Raw genomic sequence first — 25965 nt, 5'->3', positions numbered from 1 at the left:
CTATATTTCCTTACTTCTTGCCTGAGATGGTGCTGGAGTTTGGAGTAGAAGGCTCTCTGCCATCACTGCTCCTGTTGGGTTACAGTTTTTGGTTTGTGTTTTTGTTTGTTTGTTTGTTTGATTGCTTTTTGGGGGGGTGGTGTTTTTTTGTTTTGGTTTTTTTGTTTGTTTGTTTTTGGTTTTGTTTTAATTTGGGAAGAGGTGAGGAGGAATCATATCCATGCATGGAGAAATGATGATGAGCAGAATGCAGAGGGAAGGCCACATACCCTTCCTTCTCAAGTGCAGAAATAACCAGTGCCAATGCAGGAGCTTGTTTGTAGCCCCTCAGCTTGTCCTAGCCAAGCATCCATCTGAGCAAGGAGTGGGGTGGGACTTCCTTGCAAGGTGACCAGTGTGATTTCCAAATGCTGTGGAGGGGAGTCATTCCTGAGCAATGGTAGGAGCTTTTTTCTGCAGGTTAAGTAGTGTGCTGTGCTCCTTTAAACTGGGGAGACGGCAGTCTGGGAGAAAGATATGAAAAACAGATGGGCTTAAATTGAAGCCTGGCATCTGGAACAGCTTTGGCAGACCTCAAGATAATGCTTCAAAGTTGTTCAGCCCCACAAGGTACAGTATAATTTTCTTCTTGGTGAAAGTATTACTTGGGAAGTGGAGTCATTCTTGGTGTCTCCTTGTGCTGGGCATTGTCACACTAGGTAGAAAATAGCTTCTCCTGACTGAGCTGACTGAGCCTGCACGTTCTGAGCTGCTTACTTGCCTATTCCGTCTCCCCAAGAATTTAGCAGTAAACATTTACCGTGAATTAGTTTTACCACACTGAGCAACAGAGTGTAAATATATCTGAGCATTACTGATTCTGCTTTGACTCTACTGAAATGATCTTCCATATTTTAAAATCATTAAAGCTGAAGCAACATAAATATTCTGTGTTTCATGACAGCATGAAAGGAGCATGGCCTTCTAATTACCCTGATATTCAAATGTGTGCAGGAGCACTTGGAAAGCTCAAGGTTCCCTCAGGTCCCTGCAGTTTGGCAGAGAACATCCTTCCAGAGGCAGTTAGGGCCGGTAATTCTCACTATAGTCCCTAAACCTGTTTCCACTTTTTGTGGTTTACAAGGGAGAAAGCAAGTCAGTCTTGTTCAGTTGTTTTAGCCACGTGTGTTTGGAGAGAATTCTGAAATACATGCCTGCAGAGAGGTAGGTTGTAAGGTTACTAATTGGTTTTGATGCTGTTTGCTGCTTGAATATTGGTGATTTTTTTTATCTAAGGTAAAAAGAGCATAATTATTTTTAACTTATAGCAACCCCTCATTTTCTCTTAAATGTCTTGATATGAAGTAATTTAAACTAAATTTCTGCACAGATACTTTAGAAAGAGATTGGCTGTCAAGTGCAATAAAAAAACTACACTTTTGCAGGGACCCAATAAGACTTTGCAAATTTAGATTTATTCTCGATGTTAAATGTGGTTGAAGATGTCATTTCTTAAACAGCACTTTCAGAAGTAGTTAGCTTAAAAGTATAGCAATTCAAAGCACAGAGGGAATGATTTTGAAGTGTAAAGTCTTGAAACACAACGCAGAGGTTGACAGTTTCACTACAATTAAAAGCAAGGCAGGCACAACTCCCACTTCTGAAAACTTTCCTATTGCACTGCTTCCTCTCTTGGCCTAGAAAACCTCAAAAAAACCCCTTTGAGTGGCTTTGCTTATTGACTTAACATAGTTATACTCAATAGCATTAGGAGACAGAGCAGAAAGGGCTGCCAAATGTGTCTGTAAAGAATAATCTTTACAGAAAGCTTCACAGAGCTATTTTTTTCCACATGCTTTCAATGTCCTGAGAATGCTGCTTGTTTGAGGAAATCAAGTATTAGAGTGAGGTTTTTTTGGTTTTTTTAACAGGGCTTGTTTTGTTAGGAAACCACTCCCTTCTGCTGCTGCATTTAGACTCACTGCTAATTGCCTTTTGGTCGAAGATATTTTCCATGAATTGCCACATTCCCCCACACTGTTACAACTTCACAATGATTATGCTCTGTTAGCCACACTTCTGCCTGCTGCCTTTGGGAGGAGTGGCTGAGAGAAGGATAATGGTGTACCTGGGAATTTGGGAGGTTTACAGGAACAGAGATTTGTAGCTGCTAAACAGTGCAGAGGCTGTTCCTCTCAGACTAAGATAGGTGATATAAAGGAGAGCATCCTGCTGCTGTGGTGGTTTATGCACTGCTCTGCTGTGTGCCACTGCTGAGGATTTTTCATAAGAAGTCCTGAGAAGGTGGTGTGTGCTGTGTTAGGCTTATATTTTTCATCCTAGTCACACAATGTAGTGGGAAGCCAACCCCAAACTCTGGTGCCAGAGATGGCGTGGGAGGGGGTGATTTTCTAAGAACACTACTGGCTCCCTGAGCTCCTTGGGGAGTCCACAGAGCCCAACCTCCAAGCTTGTCTTTCTCCTATAGCCTGGGGACAGCATAAGCTTCTGCTTAGCCCAGCTCTGTCCTCTGCAGCGAAACCTCCTGGAGCAGCTGTAGAAAAGATCACTGGTGACTGAAGCTGGAGCACTGAGTAGGGGAACTGAATGTAGCAAGGTTGTTCAACACAGTTAATCCACTTAAACTATGGAGCTCATCTGCTGATCTGCAGGGGTGGCCGTGCTCTTAGGTGTGATAGCTAAAGAGGCTTTGGCTTGAGCTACAGTTTGAGGGCAATCAAAACCTGCAGCTTGGGCTGAGGATCTGGTTATGCCAAGTTGGCTCTGACCCAACCAAACGTGGTTAAAAGTGAGAGGTTGTGAGAGATAAACCCCTCTCCTTAACCTTGTCCTAGCTCAGGAGCTGATCAGTGTGTTCAAGTGCTTTTCCAGTCTTAACTGCTTTGATCAAAGGTAGGGTTTACTTGGTCTGTGAACGGGGATGAGCTTTGCCAGTAAAAGCCCTCTTTCGAACTGGGACGATTGCATCCACTGGTAGGGCTGGTAGTTAATGTTTCTGCTTTAATCATGTCACTGCACATAAGCTTACAGATCTTTCACAGGAAAAAGCCTTTAATTTCTAATGCAGTGAGCGTGGTTGGGTCTCACCTGCACTGTGGCTGTTGGTCATGGTGCAGGAGGAACAGCTGGTGTTGTAACAGGATCTCTGCCTACATTAATCTGTTGTCCAGCCTGTGACATGTGAGGGTTTTTACCTTGGTTCAGGTCCTACCCTTTTTTACTGTTGAGGGGAAGAGAGAGGCAGTCTGAGGAGCAGTGTGTGGTGCACTGCTGAGTCCTCTACTGTCCTCCTTGCAGTACTAGAAGACATCCAGATAAGCTAAAACTTGGTAGTCTTTTGTGAAAAAGGCCTTTAATGTTCCTTTTACCAAATTATTAGTAAATCATTGTAGACCAAATATAGATAAAATAATTTTCTGCAGCTAATCCTCGCTTACCATGGGGAGGTAGAAACAGCACTGCTGCAGTCCTGTTGATTCTGGTCCACCACAGGCAATGCAGCTAGGAATCGCTCTCACAGCAGCCCTGTACCACTCATACCACTGGGTACAGAAACCTGTTCCCTGCTTTCCCTCAGCAGCGGAAAGATGCAGAAATGAAGACAGAACTCACTCTGAATTTCAGAAAAGGTCTGTTGGCAGAGAGAGAACCAGGAAACAGGAGCACCTGTGTTGCATAGCTTTGGGCAGGTCAATTATCCCATCTCCAGTGAAATTCTCTTTTGCATAAGGTATGAATAACAATACTCAATTTAGCTTGCAGGTGTGTTACAGAGTGTGCAGTTAATTTTTTCACAGTGTTTGCGGTATGTAAAACCCTAAATGAGTGCAAAGCATTACTGTGATTTAATTTTATTGAGGGTTAAATATTGGTGACGTGCCCAGCTGAGCACTTGCTGGCAGTGAGTGAGGCAAGTGACCAGCAGCAAGCATGTTTGGCAGCAAGCATTGGACGAAAAGGAAAACAGCGCTAACTTATTCCAGTCATACCTATTTTTTTTCTCTCTTACCACTGCACGTTTCCCATTAAGCAGATGGAGATGATCAAAATATCAAATTGGAACTCTGTGGTTTAACAGACTTACATTTTACTGTTTAAAAGGCAAATAAAGGTTAATGACATGAAGATTTGTCTTGTAGGAGAGTGAGAGAGTGGAAATGCTTCCAAACATACCCTGAATGCTCCTTAAATAATACCTTTCAGAAACAGACCATACCTGATTTAGCTAGGTGGCGGATTTTTCACTGGGTTGGTAGCATGCCAAGACTGCTTCTCCACGTTTTGTGCTACTGCTGGTGAGGGGTTTGTCCTGCATTAAAAACATGGATGAAAATCACTTGGACAAGATTGGTACCACATGGTACCAGCATGAGCCAGGGAATGAGCAGGGGTTGTGTGCAGGCACGTGTTTTGGGGGTGCTCCTGAGTTTGAAACTTGAGTCAGTGCCAGACTACAGAGTGTGTTTGTGTTAGAGCTGCTGAGTGTAAGAGAGGGACAGACAGCATGTGTGATTTCTCTGCCTTGCTCTCATCTTGTGGGAAATGGGGGCTTCCTAATGCTGGGTCACTCTCGAGTGCCAGTGCTCCAGTGGGTTTCACGCTGCACCTCGGTGTCCCAGGCATTTTGTTACTGCCTGCTCACTTTCATTCATTTTTATTATTCTTGTTTGTGTTCTTGGTTATTCTAATTACCACTGGTAGACAATAGCAGAATTGAGTAACAATCTTCTGGTAATCGTGGCTAACTTCTGCCCTCAGAAAATTGCACTCCAAGCAATTTTGGTGGTGGAGACAGGTATTCCTGGCAGAGAGGAAGGATTTGACCCACACTTTCTCTGTATTTGTTAATTCAACTTCTTTTCTCTGTGAGTGTCCTAAGAGACAGGTCCAGAGGTCAGCAAAGCAGAAAAGGATCTTTACAGTGTCTTCTTTTAAGCTTTGGGTCAAAGTCTGCATCATACGCTTATTCTTGTTGCATTTGAAAATATTGCTTGGCCCTGGATTTTCTCAGGGCTTTTTCCTTTTCTTCCCCAGCTCTAAAAGCTGCCATGGTCACTTACCCAAAAACAGTGATAGCAACAGCTCTACAGTTAACTTCTCATTTAGTGGTGTTTCTGAAAATAACAATTGCTGCAAGAAAACAAATGGTAGACATGCAGCATATGCTGCACATAATTTATTGCCTTTTTTTGAAAAAAAATTGCAGTATGAAATTTAGGGAGCAAATCTCAAATCCTGTGAATTCATGGCCCAATGCCAGTTTATTTGAAAGGACCTTACATTTGTCCCTAAATCTTACAAGTCCTTAACTACAGTTTGCTTTCTCACATGCCACTCACCTTTAAGATGATACTCCTTTTTTGGCATTATTAATTATCATTATTGTTGTTGCTGTTATTAGTCCAGGAAATCTGTATGGGAGGAACGCTGAAATCTAGTTTAAAAATAGCATTTTCATGTCCTCCTACTCACTGTACTTCGTGCATAGAATGCCTTTTATAAATGCAGACTTGCTGCTTGGCTAGATAAAAGAAACTGTCACTTGATTTCCATAACGAAGTCATTCCCAGGAGGATTTCATTGTTTTAGCAATAATTTTTTTCTAAAAGGCCTTTTATTTTGTTTGAGAAAGATAAAAGAAATGAACTTCTGAGTGGTTATTCCACAAAACAATTAGACGAAAGCAAGACTGTCTTGATTTGATGTAAGGAGATTTGTATATGTATTAATTCCCTTTCATGTAAGATGAGAATAAATTCCCAACTGAAAATCAAGTTAGAAACACCCCCCCCCCAGAAACCTTACCCAAAACACTTTCCTCCCCTTACTCACAGACACGACACATATCTTTATCAGGACTCTCCTGCATAAATTTGGTCATATCCTGGAGTTCAGCCCTGTTTCAAAAGGCACTTGCATAACTTCTGATTCAGATACTTTCTTGAATTAGAGGCAGTCAAGGATAATCATTGCCAATCATTACAGTGCATTACTTTTGTTACCAGGTGCGTTTGTATTTGTGGGGAGGAATGGTCCCTGCACGCTGTATTAAGGCTGAGTGCTCCCTGAAGCAGGGACGGTGCTTTAGCTGTGGGTGCTCACACTGTGAAGCACAGTGCAGGCACAGCCCCTCCTTGCTCACATGCACCATGCTGCCCTGGCCTCTCTCACCACTTCTCCAGCATTTCTCACCCCTTTTCTCAGCTGCTCTGTGTCTCATGCCAGCATGACGTTATTTTTCTCTGAGTGCTGAACATGCTAAAGCTTGTCAGAATTACGGCATCAGAAAAGATGTAGAAAGCATATCCAGTAAGTGAGAGGTCCTACTGCTTATATTTAGTTTTTTTGGTTTTTTTTTAGGGGGACAGGGGCTGTCTCTCATTTAGACCTATTTTGAGCCATGCTTGCATTTTCCTGAGTGTGAATCAATGCAATTACCGTTTCAGGTACCATAGGCAGCCTACTACTGTAGGCAGATACACGCAATAAGAAGCAAAAGGGAATGGGAGAAAAAACATTTTCTTTGTAGTCAGAAAAGCCTTTATAGATTTGGCATCGTACTTAAAATTCCACTGTAATAAAGAAATGCAACAATTTCAGAAATTATTATTTATAGGAAGATTTGTGAATTCACGATGTGATATTCTGACTCACCCGACAGCAAACATGTTTGCGCTCCGGCTGGTATGACTCACACTGACATTTGTCTTAAGCGTGGCAATTGTTTTAGCCCTCTGCTTGGTGCAGGATGAATGAGACGGCTGAGCTCCCCCCTGTTGCAGATTTACTACGTGCAGCCACCCTGGTAAATTGCAGGCTCAGCTGTGGAGTATTTCCTGACACACACACACACACACACACACATACACACACACACACACACACACACACACACGCACAAACGTACACGTGTGCAGCCCCCCCAGTAATGCTCTACTGTTAAATACTAGATTCATAGAAAGGAAATGCATAATTACAGCACTGTCTTCTGCACCACATAAAGCAGCCCACATCAAAAGATGTTTGTCATTAATGTTTCAACAGGTAATCTCTGGAATTACTGCCAAGCCGTGTTCCTGTTTCTTAGCGCTGGGTGTCGAAATTGTTGAAATCTTTGTTGTAAACCAGCATAGTCATCTTAATCCTGCAGAAAAGTTGGTCAATAGTGCCTTTGTTTTCCAGCTCCGTATCACGTTGCATCAGCAGCGCAGAAGACGTGGCGGCACTGGAAGTGGGGAGAAGGTTAAGGGTGCGTTCTGGGCTGGTTCCTAAGGAAGCCAAGCTCACGTGGTGGCATTGTTCGTGCCTGCACCTGTCCCCCAGCCTGGCAGCTGGTGTAAGCTGGGTCCTCCTCAACCCTGCGTGCTGCACAGGTAGAGGAGATGGGGAGGCTGCTCCCTGAAAACTGTGTAAGTAGCAGATGAGTAGCTCTGGGCACCCATGGCTGAGCCCAGTGAGGCAAAGGCCATGGCCCAAACTCAGATCTTACTGGCACCAGGGTGTTGGTACTGTGGGCATCTCCTGGAATGGCTGCTCTCACCAGAGATCAAGCCTCTTCTCTGGTTTTCTGGGTTGTAGCATTACCAATCTTCTTCAGGAGGTTTTGTCTCCGGCTACTTAAAATAACTGCACTTAAACAGAATCTCAGCCATTGCTTTTGGTGCTGCTACTGTTTGCAACTCACATAATTTGGATTCTCCTTTCAACACCATCTTTGCACGAGAGCTGTAGCCATTGTATGAGAGGTGTCTGTACATGTTATGAAGGCCCTTGAGCTTGCTGTCATCTGTAGCAAGTTAATAGGGTGCTGCAGTTCTTCAAATATGCAGGAGGCTCATTGTCTCCACTCAGGGCTGAGCTGCATTTTTTGCATAATAGCTTCCATAAAAGCAAAAGAGAAATATTTATGTCATGTAACAGAAGCATCCAGAGTGGTTATTATTATTGCTTATATCTGTTCAACATTACTGGCTCTCAGCCTGAATTATTATGGACCATTTGCATTCTTTTCTCAATCTCTTCTGCTCAGAAGACCTGTAGAAATTGCTGTGTTACAAGTACGCAGGCAACAGAGTTGTTTTTACTTTAAACCTCTGTATGAGAACGAAGAAAATTGGCATCCTTAGAGAAATGTAGATCTGTGTTGAAATTCCCCCCACCTGCACCCACCAGTATTCTTGCTTTGATAGCCATAAAAAAGTGGCAAATAGGGGGTGCTGATGTGAATAAGGTGATGGATTTTTATTAAGAAGTACATCATTGACATCTGATAGGAGGTATTTGTGAGGTATTTTTCTTCTTGTGGTTCTGCACTGTTCATGCTTAGACAAAACAACCTGAACAAGCTCCTCTTAGTTTTCACCTGGTGGCATTGTGTGTTGCAACCACAGCCCACCTCTTGGCTTGCTATTTTAATACCTTATGCTGCACTCTCTTTCTGGAGGAAAATCACGTGGAACTTGGATACTGAGCCCACTAAGTGAAGCACAGGGCTAAGCACAGTCTAACCTCATGCCTTTTTGTAAAAACTGGGTATTAGTGAAGTATAAATAAGGAGTATGGTTGTGATTGCTGTTATTTGTGTAAAAGTGATGTCTCTGAGGTCCTAGTTAGATTTGTGTTTGTATTGTTATTAGACATCATGTAAATGGAGAGGGAATTTGAGCTGTTTTGCATTTCTTCCCAAGTACAACTGCAGTGATGAACTTTCATCTGTTTTCCAATCACTTGTTCAAAGGTGTTGAGGTAGGGAATGGGTAACAAGAGCAGTGCAGATCGCTCTGAGAGAAAAGTTACTTCCATGGTTTCCAGATGAAGAGGTTTGGAAGGGCAGATGAGTCCAGTGAGTACTGCTAAAAGCTCTCAGTCTGTTTGCATAGGCTAATGCTAAAATGAGGGGTGGTTTACTTGAGCCTTAAGTCCTGAAAAATACCTGCTGTGGGTGAAGCAACGATGAATAATGGTCTTTAGATTAAATCTCAGGACACTGATTTCTAGATGACTCACAGCTAACGTTAGTTGTGCACAGTCAGTGGCCATCTTCAGTAGTGGCTCCTGCACTGGAGCTGCAGCCTTGCCCTTTTCAGCCCCATGTGCTGCTCCCATCTCTGTGCTGTTCACAGGTAGATGTCCCTGTCCTGCATTTTCCCTCTGAGTAATACTCACATTGGAGATGCTTTTCACACAGGAAAGACGTGCTGGGCTGGGATGTCCCATGTTCACAGAGCTGGGGAAGGCAACATAGAAGTTCTTCCCTCTGCTGCAAATCGTGGGGCAGGATGGATTGCTTCCTTGTCTGAGCCCCATGATCTTGCATCCTGTTTTTCTGGTTTAGGACCTGCAGGATATGCAAAGTGCTAACAACTTGATTTACTGTTCCCATGCACCCAGATACAGTTATTCACCCTGCACAAAGTGGATGTAATATCTTGTGAAGTTGGGCATTTCACTGTGGACCACATGCAAAGCCATGGGAAATGTTTGTTTACATGACAAAGCCTTGGAGGATCAAGCTTCAGATGAGTAATGGATGCTAAACAGAAATCAGAGTGATGCCTGCCTGTTTTATGCAAACAAAACCTCTTCTGTCCTAAGGTGATATTGCTTCACCATAGCCTTAATTTTAGACATAATTGGGATTTAAGTAATTTTTACACTAGCAGAACATCAGCAGCAGCCTTTATACACTAGACAAAATGTCAGAAGATTTTCAGATGGGCAAAGTTTGGAATGGCTGGTTTAGAGAAGCTTTTATTAACTTGAAATTTAAAAGACAGTAAATTCTTTGCTGATTTGTGGTTTCTTTTTTTTTTTTTTCCTTTTTTTCAAATTTATTTCCATTAAAATATTTTCTCGTTGCGTAAAGTCAGCTAAACTTATTGAAAATAATTTAGAAGTTCTTTCCTGACATGATAGATGATACACGTATTAGGTAATTGAAATCATGCACGCTCCAGGAAGATAAAACCTCGCCTTTCCCATTTGCAGTGAGGCAGGATTGAACCTGTCTGAAACTATTTCATGTAGAGGGAGAATAAAGCAGGAAATGAATTATGGTTTTATTTGAGTTGAAGGATTAGTTGAGGGATAATAGCGAACAACGAAACAACTTGGGCACAAGGCTCCCGTCTCTTAAACAGTTTTATTGGCTTATGCTGATTTGTGAATTAGGGAAACCAAATTATGTCATGCAAGAGAGCAAGGGATGACAATTAAAAACCTGCAGGAAAGGACTAGTAAAATGGTAATCTCTCACTGCCTGATCTTCAAAGCAAAATGGGAGAGCATGACCTTTTCTTGGAATAAATACAGGATATTGCACGTAGCCAACTTCTGGTTTTCAGGTTTTGCCAATTTGCAGTTGCTCACTTGTACTACAGTCCTTATTTGTTGATTGCCCTGGGGTCCAATTTTAGTCTCAAAATACTCCCGAGAAGTACTTCCATGTTCTTTGACTTGAGATCTGTTCATGTCTCAATTACACTTCTAAACTATCAGCACAGTGTCCTTTTTAGCTCTCAAAGACAGGGCTCTGCTGTGATATTTGAGTAACCGTAATGCTGTGGGACCATGAAGAAACAGCTTCCTTGGTAACGCTTCCCATTTATAGCGGAGATGTGATCGGTAACCGTGTACGTGATAATGATTTGTTCTCCTGTGGAAACTTCAGTCACAAAGTCTGGTTAAGACCTGATTGTACTGTGAACCAGCTTTCTCTGCTGGCCCCTCAAAGTTATGACTGTTTTACATATTCCATGAAGAGCATGTCATCATAGCCCATCAGATCTGCATAGCAAAAGGATTGTCCCAGTTAGGGACTGAGGGCTCTGCTCTTCAGGTGAGGGTTGTGCTTCAAGAAGCAGCATGTCTCCATGCATCCTGAATTTTGTGCTATGCTATCTTTAAATCTTAAGCATAAAAGTGCCTGGGAACATTTGGAAGCAGACATGCCTTGGCTCTCACAGAGTGAAGTGCCTATGGGTAAGGTCAAGTGAGCAAGTTGTAGCAAATTAAACTAGCTTGTGAATTTATAGTGCATAATCTCCTCCATAATAACTGGCTGTGTGCATGGTACAAAGGCACCCTGTGGTAAATACAAGGTCTCTTGCCCCTGTTTTTGCCTGAGGTGTAAGCTACCTTGCTTCATGTCATCTTTCCTGTGAAATGTGAGCACAGGGAGAAGGTGTCTGCCCCAGAGTACCGCCACTGCCCTGTGTTGCGCAGGTGCTGCTTGTGGCCTGTTCCTGTGTCCCTGTGCTGGGATCTGCAAGACACGTTCCAGGCCGACAACAAGGTCACTGCATAGCTAGCAAGCAGCCTTGCTCCTGATTCATTGATATTCAGTGATCAAAGCCCTGGTTTGGGCAGTTGGAGCCTTGCTAACTTGAACAGAATCAAAATCCTAATCCCACTTGTTGAAGATAGAGAAGGATGTAGTCACTGAGTGTGGTAGGTGTCAGCCCAGGGTTACACACAGCTGACTCTCCAGGGAGGCTCTCAGGAGTCTACCCAAGCAGGAGTTTGCAAGGGGTAAACTTCTCTGGTCTTATTAAAAATAATTGGAAGCCAACAATTGATTTTTGTTGAAAAAGCTAAATATTTTCTCACAGTCATTTGGACTCCATTTGAAGGTTCCCCTGAATGCAAAATGACAAGGGATAAGAATTAAAGTTGCAGTTCTGAGGGTTGCCAAATTATTGGGGAAAAACCCCATAAATAATTTGCAAATGCTGAAATCTTTAATTTTAACACTTAGAAGCAAAATGGTTTGAGTATTTTTAGCTGAGATGGAGGTTTTTTAATTTTGAGATTCTCGTAATTTAAAGAAAAAATAAATGGCTTGAAAATAAATTGGTTTGCTTTTAAGCAAAGTTTCAAGGACTTTTTTTAAAAATAGGTCTTTGTTATTTTTCTCTCTTTGGCCTGCTTTCTAAAGTTAAAAATCTTGTGAGACTATGTCTGATGGTGGGATTCTCTGTCAGATAAGCAGTGGAGTCCCACTTCAGTAGAGGAGAGAGGTTGTTGACCAAAGTCTTGGAAGTATAGCCAGGGCCTGGGTATCTGAAGGCTCTTGAGGTAGCTGTGCCTCTGTCACACAGGAGTTGTAGCTCCTAAGAAACTACTGTGTCTTAAATTGGGAAGATTTTTGTAACAGATATCTTGCATTGCTACAGTCCATCAGGGAGAGGACAAAGACACCTGTGCCTTGAGACTACTGGTCACTGTCGTCATCATTGCCAGGTGCCTGCCCAAGTCCCAGCCAGCTGGATGCTGTTTACAGAGGCTGCTCCATGAGGGCTTAGCCTGAGCCAGTAAATCCAGGAGTAATCTTACATCAAAACTGGATCAGCTGGGCAGATACTGCTTTGGGCTTTGGAAGGTTTTGTTGTTGTTGCTTTGCATGTTCAACTAAAACAGTCATAGGTGTAAACTTCTCTTGAATAGCAACTTTTTTTATCATTGCACTGTATTCCCTCTGCTCTTCACCCATGAACTGTGCTTGTCCATCTGTCTGACTTGTTTCCTGCCTCCACATAGTGTGAGATTCATCTGCATTCATATGTAGCCATCCCATCTGAGCTCAGTGTCTAGACTCACTTTATGGAGAGAGCCAGACCTTTCTAGAGAGTGAATCATTCTGTCCTAAACCAGATGCTTGATAGGTCAAATGAATAAGTTTCTGGATTGCCTCGTTTCCTCCAACAAGAGAAGAGAGTTTGCGCTGTCTAAGGGGTAGAGTTTGGTCCTGCACATGTTTTTGATATGAGGGCATAGATTCTACCATAAGGCTGGTAGGATGGGATCCATGTGCACAAACCCTCAAGTGACATGTGAAATGTTTGAGAAGCCTTACATTAAGGAGGTAGGAAATGTTGGTGGCACAAAGTGAAACTAAGAATTTGGGAAGCACAAGGAGATGGGAACCTGGCTCAAGGAAAAAAGTTCAGTGTGGGGCCTGTGGAAATACACCCTGAATTTTAAGTGTTCTGTGTGGGGTTCATATAAAAATGAAACCCAGCAGTTTCCTCAGACCCCTATAAAAAGGCTGAGGATAGTCTGATACCTTGTGTGGTAGGTTAAAAAAAAAAAATTGAGAGTTGTTCCACAATTAAATTTTGTCCAAAAAAATCAATGAAAGAACCACACAATATTAAAAATCTCAAATATGAAAAATACTTCCTACTAAGGAACAGAAAGAACGTGTGTGTGTTTTTGGATTCAGTACTCCTCTGTTTTAATATTGCAGATAACCATGGAAATAGATAGGTGTTTGCATTTCCTTGGAGGAGTTCATTGAGAACAAAAATTTTCCTGTGTGGATCTCTCATTGTGGACTTTGTTTGCAGACACTCTTCTAAACAGCAACTCCAAGTAGTTTTTTCTTTCTCTTGTTACAACAACAGAAGTATCCAAGAACTATTTTAATTGTGTATCTGCTTCAGGAATTCTAAACTGGCTTTTAATTTTTTGTGATAATGTGTATAGGGCAAATGACTCTTCCTGTCCTAGATCAGTGTTTGCCATACACTCACTCTGTTCTAGAATCTCCATCTTGGGAGCTCATTAAAAATGCATTTGCATCAAGGAGATGTAGGAGTCAATTATTCATTTGTTAAACAGCTCTATGGATTTTCCTCTTTTTTGTTCCTTGCTTTCCTTTCTTACTTGGTTTTGTTTTTGTTTTACAGCTCTACCTTACTTTATTTGAAAGAGGAAAGCCAGTGAGGACCTGTGAACAATCCAGCAGCTTCTGAAAAATCTTCATGCTAAAGGATAATCCAGAATTCCCTGAAGAAGAACAAAGTGAATGTTGTGAGTTCCTAGCACTGATAACAAATACTTCCAATTGTGTCTTTTGGGAGGTAGTATCTGCCCTGTATTGTTTGGTCTCTTCCCTGTGATGCACTGAGCACCAAACACTTGAATTTCTCTCCCTCCTAATTTTTTTTCTTTTAATGGGTTTAGGAGAAGAGTAGTATTATCTAAGGAAAGATGGTGGATTTCTTTTCCTTGGACTGCTACAGTGATTTGTCATACTGCTATTGCTTTTTAGTTAAATATCTGAGCCTGGACTGGAAGGCCATGGGACTGTGTAGCCTAACAAGAATGAAAAATACAATGGCTAACAGTCCATGAATCTGCAGGTCAGATTCAGGAGTTTTATGCATGCTTGCACAATGGTTGAAGTTATTTGACCACTTTCAAATTAGAGGAATGCAAATGTAGTTATTTCTGTAGTTATTTCTGGTATTCCAAACTCCTGATGGTCAGTTTTGTATATTAGTTTGAGTATTTCCAGTACAAATGCTCCTCTCAGAGCTTTGTGTTCATGGGAACAGGAGTAGCACACCTTTCCTAGGGAAATACAGTCACTCAACTAAGACCTTGATTCAGCTGTGGTATTAATGAAAAAAAATGTTCCCATGAGGGATGGCTAAAGAGAAAGCATGAATATTTTTATGTTCATTGTTTTTTCTTGAAGCCCACTGCTTTTCTGGGTTGAAATGGGGAAACATGCTGATCAAATGTAAACATTCTCACAAAAAGAGGAAAACAAGAGTTCTCTGCCTGCCAGGTTTTAGAATAATCCTTATTTTTTTTCTTAAGAAAGAACTATGGGGATTTCCAAGTTAGGCAAGTTAGTATTTAATTCTTATGCCCAGAGCATGCAGTGGTCCTTCAAGATGTTAGTAGTGATTTGCTCCAGTTGGAGCAAATTAGGTTATGCACTTTCCAATAATGTAGTAAATATAATTGTATTTTCTGGCATGCCTTCTATCTCACTCAGAGTTGGATGCCCTCCTTTGCTCTGCTTTTCCCTTTGGGTTAGGCTTTGGGAAGCAGACTGAGACAAAGTCCAAGTGGTGCTGCTTTCCCAAAAACCAGTTGCAAAATAAATATTAGAGAAGACACTGAAAATTTTTTATCATCTCTTGCCATTCCCACCTGCTTTGATCTACAGTGAAATAGTTAACAAAGCCAACATTTGGAATTGTTACTTACTAGTTACCACTAAGCTGCCAAGTTAGTAGCTCATTATGATGAGTAAGGGGCCTCTAACATGTGGAGCTTCTCACTGTCCATGTACCTGTGGTGTGGCCATATCAGCTTATTCCCACCCTTTGAAAGGCTTCTTTATAACCACAAGAACTTACTTTGCATGCTGGCATCCTAGTACAGGAGAGGACAGCCTTAACAACTAATAATAATAATAATAATAATAATAATACAACCATCCTAGCATGCAGAGCTATTGGGATAACAGGAGATGTTTGTTTAAGATGTTGCAATCACCTCCACTGATGGCAACAGCAGCACCACCTCACCCAAAGGAGAGCATCCCGTGGGTCCTGTAAGGTATGTGGTGTGCCAGATCAGCCAGGTAAACTGAAAGAGGCAATCATCAGCCATCGCAGGGGATGGAATATCTGTTGAAGATGCTGTCAGTCTGATCATTGCATTCTGCTCTGTCCTAAATGGTTTAAAATCAACCCTCTTAAAGCACAGTGTGATGTTCTGCTATTGTGGTGCCAAAACCCTGATTATACTCAGGAGGCCTGGGTTAGTGCAGAAAAAGCAGCACTCTTCTTACCAGGTATGGATGGGAAAAAGTGTTTTTGAGAATTGCTCTTACCCTGGCATCCAGGACTGGTTCCTTTTGAGGAATCATTTGTAGGTGATGGGGAGATTTTTAGCAGTTCCTTGAGAGTGTATTTCGTCACCTGGCTTCTGCTTGGAGGACCCTGCTGCAAGAAGGAGGCAGTCATCTAGGCTCCTCCTCTCCTCTTTCCTTTAACCTCTTAGGGAGACAAGAATACCAGAGGTGAGGAGGTACAGTGTTTCTCCTGAAAGGAAGTACTGGCACACAGTGAATTTACTGAAAAATATTGCTCTCTCTTCCCTGTTTGCAGGGTGTCGTCATGTTAAGATGTGAGGAAAATGATCAAACCTTTCCCACTGCAACTGGTAGCTGTTCTCTTCCCTTCTGCTGCCTCCTTCTGCCACCCAGGCAAATTTCAGAGGAAGGGGGATGTGAGGAGGGAGGGGTGCAGTAAATTGAGACCAGTGTCTTGTATCCACCTAGAAACTGCCTGTTTACTAAACAGTACAAATTTCTCGCTTCCTTTTTCCTGCTCTCTTCATTTGGATGAAATGCATTTCTGGAATAGCAGTGCTTGTACAAATCAAGTCCATATTCCACTTCTGGGGAGAGAAAAAGGGATGTCAGGAGGGTTCATTAAGGAGGAATGTTTATTTTAGTAAGGGTAAAAATGAAGCGAGACAAGGCTCCTTTGCTCTTGCCGGGGGGTACCTTGTGTATTACAGCATACGGTTTTGTCATTTTTCTGGTAGGATGTAGGTATCCTGAGGGTTTTTTTTTTCCATCCTGAAAACATATGCCACAGCTTTTTTGGAGTGCTAGCCACACAAACACATTCTAACAGGAGCAATGAATAAACTCTTCATGTTCCTCACTCGCAGGCATTTCTTCACATTATTTTTTTTTTCTGTGCTTATGCGAAAACCTCTGGCACGGTTTGTGGGAAATGGAAAATAAATCTCTAAATCCAGTATGTGTCAATAACAGAAACGTGTTCAGTTGATCTCATATCTATAACTGTTATTTTGGGCAGACTGCAGATGGTAGGATAGTAAACATCCCCACTTCTAGCCCAGACAGGCTTTCTGTGCCCTGCCTTCAGTGGGGAACCTACTGCTGTAAGGGCTGACTCTGAAGAGGGTCCCGGGGGACCATGGTTGCGCATGGCTTAGCCCCAGTTCCATCCCATTTTTGAGCTGCTGCCTTCTTTTTCTGTTCCTTGGCCCTCCTTCCTTCCTTTACCCTGGGTCCTATCTCCCATGTACTCCCCCCTGGCTGCCGGCTGTTTTTCCTGGCACGTGAAGCTGCGACGGGTCTGGGAGCGACAGCTCCTGGAGCTGATGTCAGTGCTGCTTCCTGAGCTGCCTGGCCAGGCTGGCTGCAGCCCAGGCACACCCTCTCCCCAGAGCATCACCTTCTCTGCCTGCCCATCCTGCTGCTGCAGCAGCCCCTGGGGAGGAGGAGGCTTGTGCAAGTGATGGAAATGGAAGGTTAGCGAGCCTTTCATGGCAGTTTTCTGTGAGCGGCTATCTCCCACGCCTGGAGCCTCAACGCCGGGTTTGTGGTGTGGTTGGAAGTGATGCCTGGTTTCTGTTCTGAGCTATACACACCTTGGAAGAGCTATGGGAAGCTTTGACACATGCAGACTTAATGATTCTGGATGTCTCTGCTTTTGTGTCTCTTTGGTATGCGTGTGCTAAATCACCCTATGGTTTTCTATGGAAATTACCAGGCTGCTGAGAAAAGAGCAGAGCTGCATGTGTCCGTTCTTCCAAACAACAGCCTAGTACATGCCACTTGGTATTTATAGTGAGAGGGAAAAAGGGAAGAATCGCTTTAATTTGAGAAATGTCTCTCAGAAACAGCAGTAATTTATTCCTAGGCATTATTCTTCATTAAGAGCTACAGACAGCTGCAGCTTCCCTTTAAATAGAAATTGCTCTCTGCAGGCATGCTATACATAGGGCTTCAGGTTTCTGCCATTTCTCTGCCAAAAAATCAGAAGTATTTCTCACCAAATAAATGTTTATTCAGAAAGTCATATTTCCTGGCTTTTATTTCGCGTCACAGGCTTCCGGCAGCCAGGCGAGAACAGCTCAAGGCTGTCGTTTGGGAGAGGAAGCTGAAACAGTTTGAGTCTTGTGAGGCTTCAAAAAAGTCCCTGACCATAACTCTGGGCCTTCAGTGTGGCAGTTTACTTTAGCTGTTGAACATTGGATTAAAATGGATGCTGCAGAAATCCTGCAGGGCAAGTGTGTCTGTGCAGATGCAGAGTGAGTGGTGGTGGTGGGCATTTCTATGCATCAGGTCAGCTCACCCCCTCTCTCAGCCTTGAAGCCACAGCCATCCTCAGACTGCATGGGTGGCAAGCTAGCTTTGGCAGCTAGCAGCAGCTGAGCTGTTTACTTGTTGGGGGATCCCCTGTATGATCAGTGTATGGACACCTAGGGACAGCAGGTGAGAGCTGGGCCATGCCTGCTTGCACCTGCCACCCAGCAGAAAGGTGGCCAGGGTGGCTTCAAGTCCTGCAGAAGGATGTGCAGCGATGAAGCTGTAAGCCACCAGTGCTCCAGAGGACCAAATACCTTTTTTATTCACATCTCTGCAGCTTCCTTGGATTTACCTTTCTCTTCTGCACATTCCTACTGGCTGGCTCTTCAAATTATGATTTCCTAAGCTGCCTTTTCCTCACTGTCTTTTCCAGCCTGAACTGCTGAGCTTCCTTTTTTGTCTCCAAGGCTTATCTGCTGGACCCATACTTTCCATTCAGTGTGCTAGCCCCTACCACTCCAATAGGTGACTTTGCTGTTGTAGCAGCCCCAACTGGTTGTCTTTTGTCTTCTGTGGCTATGGTGTTCCTGTCAATACATGATGTTTTCTTTCTCCATATCTCCTCCCAGTTCTCCCTGCAATCCTAAGTTTATGGCTTATAGTATGCAATCCATGTATTAAAATAATTTTTTGTTAGGTCATTCATTACTCTCTTGCTTTCTTCTTGTCCAGTATAGGTTCCAGAGAAGTGAGAAGCTGTAATTTCTCCAGGGCTAAAATCCAAGTCTTTGATAGGCAGGCATGGCGCCTGAGGCCACTACATGTTGCTACTGGTTGTCAGCTTTGTAAAACTTACCCTGCAGAGCAAAGAAATCTGGGCACAAAGATTGTTCTCTTCTCTACTGTGGCAAGCTGTAGTTTCCCAGTCTGTTCTGCCTTCCCTTCATTGTCTTCCAAGCAAATGGCTGTAAGATTATGACTCCCATGTTTGGACTGAGAACAGCTTTTGCCTGAGCAAACAGATTTCTCTTTGGCAGTCACTTTAACTGCTGCCCCAGCTTTTTGCTGTCAGCTTTGTTTCATGATTTGGCATTAGAGAAGTCCAGGCAGTCCTAGTGAGTAAATGCAGCAAAGCAGGCAGGTGAAGTATGCCTTTAATGATCACAATACCAGTGTGATCCATGAGACCACAAAAAGCATCTCCTGTAGTTCAGCACTGTAGCTTTTGGTTTCTTATCTTTAACTTGGTGGTGCCAGCTGGAGAAATTTCTGATCCTTGTTGGCAACTCTGCTTGGTCCAAGAGACTTCCAGTGAAACCAAGAAGAAGCATTGGGAACTAAGCCCAGCCTTCACAGGTTTATAGCATGGCATGAAAGCTGCCCTACTATTTGCAGGTTGTTTTTGGGGTGAAGCTGATCAAAACACAGGTGTCTCATGCCTGTGAGAATTTCTTTCCACTTTTCTTATGCTTCTTGTGTTTCACTGCCGCTTTCTCGTGCTGCTGTGATGGTTAGCATTGCTCGTGAGCTGGTTTGCTGTGCCCATGATGACCCTAACAGTATCTCATAACCTGCCAATGCTTCTCTCAAAGCTGATAATGTTTGTGGCAGCAGCAGCAGCAAGAAGAGAATATAAATTAAGCTCTCCTAGAGAGAAGGTTTTTTCCCATTTTCTCTTTGGAGCATGCATTCAAAAGGAAAGGCTGCTGATAGTGGTAGGTTAGTTAAGAGGAATCATGAGCCCTTTCTAGCAGAATATTATTCTGAACAACTTGTTCATTCATATTTATTTCAGGTTTGTCTGCAGCCTGCTAGGCATGTTGACCACGGATGCATATTTTGAGAAGGAGTATCAGATACTTTTATTCAAGCTGGGTGTATTGATGTTATCAGGTTTCCGTCTCAGTGAGTTTTATGTTTCTTGTTGTTAATCAGCTTAGCTGCTTCCAGCTACAGACACTGATGAATGTTTCAGAGGCACCTGATGGCACAAAGGTCAAGAGGAAGAAGATAAGCAAGTTGACAGGATTGCCTTTAGCTTCTTTTCCTGTTGAGGTGTCAGAACTAGAGACAGACTAAGGAAACCGGAGATGCTGTTTTTTATTTATTTCTAATGAGTTTTCTTGGCAGCTCTTTAAATAAAAGAAAAACCCTCCCTACAATGGCAAATAAAGTTTATTGCAATAGTGCAACTTACTACCAAGTTTTTGCACTAGTAATAGAAGAAATGTGTTTGGGGAGTGAGGGCTGCATGAGATGAGGGGAGGAACATTATTTGTGGTTTTCTGTGCCAGGCAACCTTCAGTAAGAATTGGGGTGGTGATTTATAAATTCCCTTTGTCTCACTTCCAACATTTGGACTGCAATGAATCCTGCTAAAACATTACATAAGCTGTGTCAGTTGAAAGAAGCTGGGCAAAATGTGGGTTGGCTTCCCAGACGGGGTACATTTGTAAAGAGAACTGTGGAGATTCCTTGCAACAGAAGTGTCCTTAATGGAGGCAGTAGGCAAATTGTGCTTTAAGCCTTCAGCTCCCAGTAGTTTGTGTCTCTGGCAGATAAAACTTATCTTCTCAACAGCTTGAGTAATCATTTCTGATGCAAATAGGTGACAAAAAGAAATTTCAGGTAACATGAACCTCTGGTGAAGTAAAAAGGAGTTTGACACTCAGGGTGGAGCAACAGGAAGAGCACTAGAGGAGCTGACACTTTTAATATTCACAGTTAAAATGTTTTGGGCCTATTTGATGCTGTTTGAAAGGAGGTTTTTTGTGGGTTTTTTTTTTTTTTGGTTGTTGTTGTTTTGTTTGTTTGTTTTTTAATTTTTTTATTTTTCTTTTTTTTTTTTTTGTAAAGCTGTGCTCTGCAAGCGACATTGTTAAAGAGTCAGATTCTTATGGGGAAAAGAGACAAAATTATGTTTCTTTGTTACTCAGTCATGTACTGCTGCATTTTGAAGTGGGAAGGTCCTTGTAGCATATTTCTGAGTTAAGACATGTCCGTTAATTCCACAGTGCAAATCACCAGGATCCTTTTTACTTTTACCAGAACCATTAAAACATTTGTATAACTATCTTTATTCAACCTGAGGGATGGCCTGCAGAGCTGTGAAGGAGATATAAGTACAAGCACTTCCTTCTTGTTATCATTGACCAGTCAAACCAGTTCCGCTGAAGGGATCTGGCTTAGTAAGCAGTCCTGCTGCTCCTCATGGCATCCGTAGAAAGGGCTGTAGAGCTTTATATGTCTTCATTATAGGGTGAAGTCTCTTCTTAAATTAAATGAAGCTGTCAGGCTTCATTAGCTCCGGGTTTTCTTGTTATTATTCTAATGTAATTATCACTTTTCTTCAGTCAGCCTTCTGCTTGCCTACTTCCAAATAAACTCTTTCCATCTGGAGAGTATTTTGAGATAGGGAAGGTACAATGAAGTAGTGAAACTATTCTCAGCATTGTGTTCTTCCTCTCCTTTTCAACTACCTAGAATGCTATACAAGGAAATAGAAATAAACAAATACACAGCAACCATAAGAGGATCCTCTTCCCTCAAAAAAGATCATGCAAAGAAAGGCTGTTGAGTATCTGTCTAAGCACACACAATGGGAGAAAGCATCATACATTGATATATAAGATCCCTGCAGTTCTTTGCTTCAAAAAAGCAGCATTAAGAACTGAAGAATCACCCCACTCTGCTCTCACATGACAAGATACGTTGCTTCAGCAGTAAGTAGTTCTTGGGCATAATGAAATACCTGCTGACTGCAGGGAGTAAGGAAGGCTCAGTCACGATGGGTACATCTATATGTGCATCCAAGCCCTCTGCACAGATTCCCAAGCTGACAAGGTGCTTTGCTCGGGCTAATTAGCCCTGCTTCTCTCCTTATATATTCTCTGGTTATGCTAATTAGACTGAGCAGGGTGCTGCTGGTGAGAGTCCAACAAGTGTGTCTGTAGAGCCTGGCCCTGCAGTGTACCCTCCGAGTGCCTGAGCCCGCTTGGCACAAACCCCCGAGTCTGTGCCAGCGGCTGTGCAGCCAGCACAGGTACTGCCGGCAGTTTTACTGTACAAGCTGTCAAGCATCACTCAGCCTTGGGTGGCTTGCTGGGACTGCAGTGAAGGTACTAAGTGGTAGGGAAGATATTAAGCTGCTCATAGCCTGTAGCCTTGTTGCTCTCAGAAAAATCACATCCTGCTGGGTGTCTTCGGTCCTGTTCATTCTGTTGCATGTGAATGACTTTCCTGGTTCTGGAGGTGGTGCTCTGGAGCCTGAGGGAGTTGGGGGCATTGTGTGAGGGGACAGAAGTACCAAGGCAGACAACCAGAAATGGTGAAACTGAGGAATAAAAGTGTGAAAAACTTAGACTTTTCACCCTGTTTGTATATGCAGGACTGACAGGAAAAAGGGCTGTCATGTTGAATTAGATCGTGAAACCTTGCTAATTAGCTGTTCTTTTCCCACTCCATCTCTCCCTTCTTCCTTCCCAGGTGGGGTTCTTGCAGAATGAAATGAATGCAGGAATAGGTGACTTCCATAATTTAGTATTTTAACATTCAATTCCAGCTAAGTTTTCTATCAAATATTTTTTCAAAGACTTACAGAAGACAGGTTTTAGAAGAAACAATCAAAGGAGACCTTGACAATCCCAAAATGACTAGAAATAAAACTGTTTTCACTCATTATAGTAGAAGTGGCTTTTTACTCCCTGACTGTTCTTCCTCTGACTGGCACTTTCCTGGGAGATGCGGTTGAGAACAAATGCGTATGTATACACACATACACGTATGCCTATCTATATATACATTGATCTCAGTGAGCCTGGGAATGGAAAAGCAAGTGCAAAAACATATGCTGGGTATGGCAAGTTGGTCCTTTTAGTTGCACAGTTTCCTGATTTACTTCGTTTAAAAGGTGCGTTAATGTTCTGTGTGTGATGTTCTGAAGTGTGATCAGAGCTTGGATCTCGTCAAAAGATGGATGTTCATGTTTCATTCCATCTTGTGAAATAGTAGCCCTCAAAATACCACGTCAAGCTGCGAATAAATAGCTGTGCTGGATTATTTTGGGGAGTTGCAGTTTCTAAGACAGTCAGTATGATCTCAATCATTAAGTGAGTAGAAAGTGTTTTGAAAAACTAGAAAGCACTTTGTTGACTGAAATGGCTGGGTCAGAGCTGAAAAGGAAGAGTTTGCTGTTTTAAAACATAGCAGACATTTTAGACATTCTTATCAGGATGCTTCAGTAACGCAGTTGTGTGAAAGACTGATAAGGGAATGTGCAATAGCAGCCCTCATCATTTAAAGTGCCCAAACTTGGCACATTCTGCGGCAATGTAAAATAGCAATAAATATAAATCTTGTGTTCTGGAATTCCCGGGTCTCCTTATTAGCAGATCAGTGTGTAAACACTGGCTCAGTGTGTCTAGTACTAGAGGGATATGTTTTGTTCCTGCAAACGGATGTGTGCTGGCTCTGCACCCCCTGGCGCATGTATAAGACACAGTAGATTCAGAATGAGCTGTACTCCACATTTTCTAGAGGAAGTCTCTTTTGTATAAACCACACATGAAATCAGTGTGTACATAATTTTTCACTGCAGTGCAGGTATTTCACTAGTTTTAAATCATGACTTAGTTACTGGTTTCAGTCAAGCTGCCTATTAAGAGCTTGCCAGGAGCATCATAACAGGACAAGTCAATCAGAATTCCAGATTTAATGCTGCTCCTTGGTCAGGTTGAGACTGGCAGATTTCATTTTGCTCCCAGATCTGCACCAATTAAATGCATAAAAATGGTTTGAAGGAGCAGGAAGAGCTTTGTTCACTGAAATGACTGCACTGAAATTGGAAGTGGGAAGCAGCGGGAGGAAGAGCACTGCACTACCAGTGGCAGGAGATGAATGCCAGTGTTTGCAACCCATGGCCCCCATTCTGAAGACCTGAAGTAGCTGTTTTTTCTCTTACAAGCTTGAACCCTGAGCCTGCTTGTTAACTTCTGCATGCTTTTAAGCTGTCTGGCATGTCAGGGCTGCAGCCTTGAAGCAGTAGGGAATGGTGTTTATCCTTGGTCAAAGAGGGAAACCACCATGCCAATACAAACCCGCTTGTTTGATGAGACCAGTGCTAAAGGTAATATGTAAAGTACTGGTGACTGCTTCTTTGGGAAAGCAATTGGAAGTAGGATAAATGGTCCTTAATTTAATTATGATTGGTATTTTAAGGGTTATGACAATGTACTTAAGCTCAGTGAAGGCATTTCTATTTATATGTTCCTTCAGGACTTCAAAATGTTGTGAAGAGTGCAATAAACTTTGATTGTGGTTGTGCAAAGTTGGCATTATCAGTGTAGCTGAAACTGAAATTACACTCAGATGGGTTTGGTCTCAGTGCCTGTATTGTGCTGGAAAACCCAAGTGATTTGGTTTAGAAAAGATAAGATTTGTCATACTAAAGTGCCTCTTCTTGGTTCTATGGGGTTTTTTTTGTACTTTCCATTTCTGTTTTGGCGAGGATGGTGTGGGGGATGAGGAGTTGCAGATTGATGATTGTTTGTCTGTAAACCATCTTACTGGAACAGAGACTGTAGGAGGCTTTCTCATGGCTCTTAGTCAGACCACTGCCTTATCTAAACAGTGTGTGACCCTCCAAGATGCTACATGTGGCTCTAACCCAGCCTACCTGCCTGATCAGAATGCATATGGACATGTTTGTAGCAGAGTGAGAGGAACATTCTTTTGGGGAACTGTTCCCATGTGTTCTTAAGTCTTTCCTTTCTGACAGCGTCCTTTCACTTGATTTATTTTAATCCAGTTCAAAGGTGGTCCAGGAAGTATAATTTGATGCCTCAATAGAGGAGGTTACAAAATGAGGGCAAGGCTGTGTCCTGACATCACAACATGGTACTTCTTTTGACACTGCATTAATATGCAGTAACTTGTAGTGGTAGCAATGCAGCAACTCAAAACAAACACTGCAAAGCCTTTCATCTCACACAGTTGTCACTAGAAATGCGATTGCCTATGAGGACCATCAGTCTTAAGACTAGTCATAGCAGCAGTGTGGGACAGTTTATGGAATACAGTTTGAGGCATTTCCTGCCCACGGATGTCAGACAGGCTGACAGCAGGTAGGAGACTGATGGCAGAGATCAAGACTTGCTGGGCATTACTTGACTCCAGTTTTATGGTGGAATAGGGAAGAAATTGTATCCTTGATCTTTACCTGAAAACAGTAAGAAAGGAGGAGATACAGAGAAAGATATGCAATTAGAGAAATAAACCAACTATTCATGCTGCACTTTCATATCACTTCTTGCAGTAAAAAGTTCATTCAATAATTCCTGTCTTCTTATTTTCTAATTGTTTTTAGATTCATCTTACAATGATAGGAACATTCCTCCCTTTGTAAGAATTAATTCTGATGTGAAGAATTCGAAACCTAAGGGATAAAATAAGAGACTTTTTTTTTAATAAATAAGGAATAATTTAAATTATTCTTGAGCAACTGCCAGTTACTTTATTCTTTTACATTGAAAGAGAACAAAGGAAAATGGTAGAAATTCAGCTCTGGTAAAGTTTGATTTTATAGTGTTATCCGTGGATGGATTTGAAGAGCAGAGGAAACATTATGGGTTTTTTAAGAGTGGGGGCTCCAGGAGTTTGAGAAGACACCCAATTAGAAAGCTGGAGTTTCAAATATTCTCTCTTGTTCAGTCTTCTTTGAGATACTCCTTTGGTTCTTAATTTAAGCACACAGTTTTGTCTTATGTTACCTTAATTTCATTAAATGCATCTACAATTTAAGTGCACTGAACCTGTTAAAGGCGGATCTTGCCTTTTGGACAGAGAATTGCATTTCATGGTTTTTATCATACCTTTATAATTTTTTTTCCTCTGTCCTGCCTGCAAATGGAATAGCTGGTGTTTAGATACTAATATATTAACTCCAGCAGCCCTTTCCTCCTGTGCAACCTGTGGTTTGGGATGATTCCACTGGTAAGGCACTGACATGCAGTCAGGAGACACAGTGGCAGAACCAGAAGGAATAGTTATCTGATGGGTGACTTGAGGCGTGTCATGACCAGTCAGTGCTGCAGCCA

The 25965-nt window shown here is 42.4% G+C and overlaps 1 protein-coding gene across 2 annotated transcripts in view; it reads left to right on the top strand.

Moving 5' to 3' along the window:
- Positions 1-25965, top strand: part of ATXN1 (ataxin 1) — a 155504-nt gene that overhangs the window by 56953 nt on the left and 72586 nt on the right. For both annotated transcript variants that reach the window (XM_031056984.1, XM_005420981.3), the window contains one exon: positions 13689-13812. The gene's annotated coding sequence lies outside the window, so the exon portion shown is untranslated. The remainder of the gene's footprint in view (positions 1-13688; positions 13813-25965) is intronic.

The sequence above is a fragment of the Geospiza fortis genome, unplaced genomic scaffold (assembly GCF_000277835.1).
Source record: "Geospiza fortis unplaced genomic scaffold, GeoFor_1.0 scaffold104, whole genome shotgun sequence".
Lineage (NCBI taxonomy): Eukaryota > Metazoa > Chordata > Aves > Passeriformes > Thraupidae > Geospiza > Geospiza fortis.
This window is presented reverse-complemented; position numbering and strand designations above follow the sequence as displayed.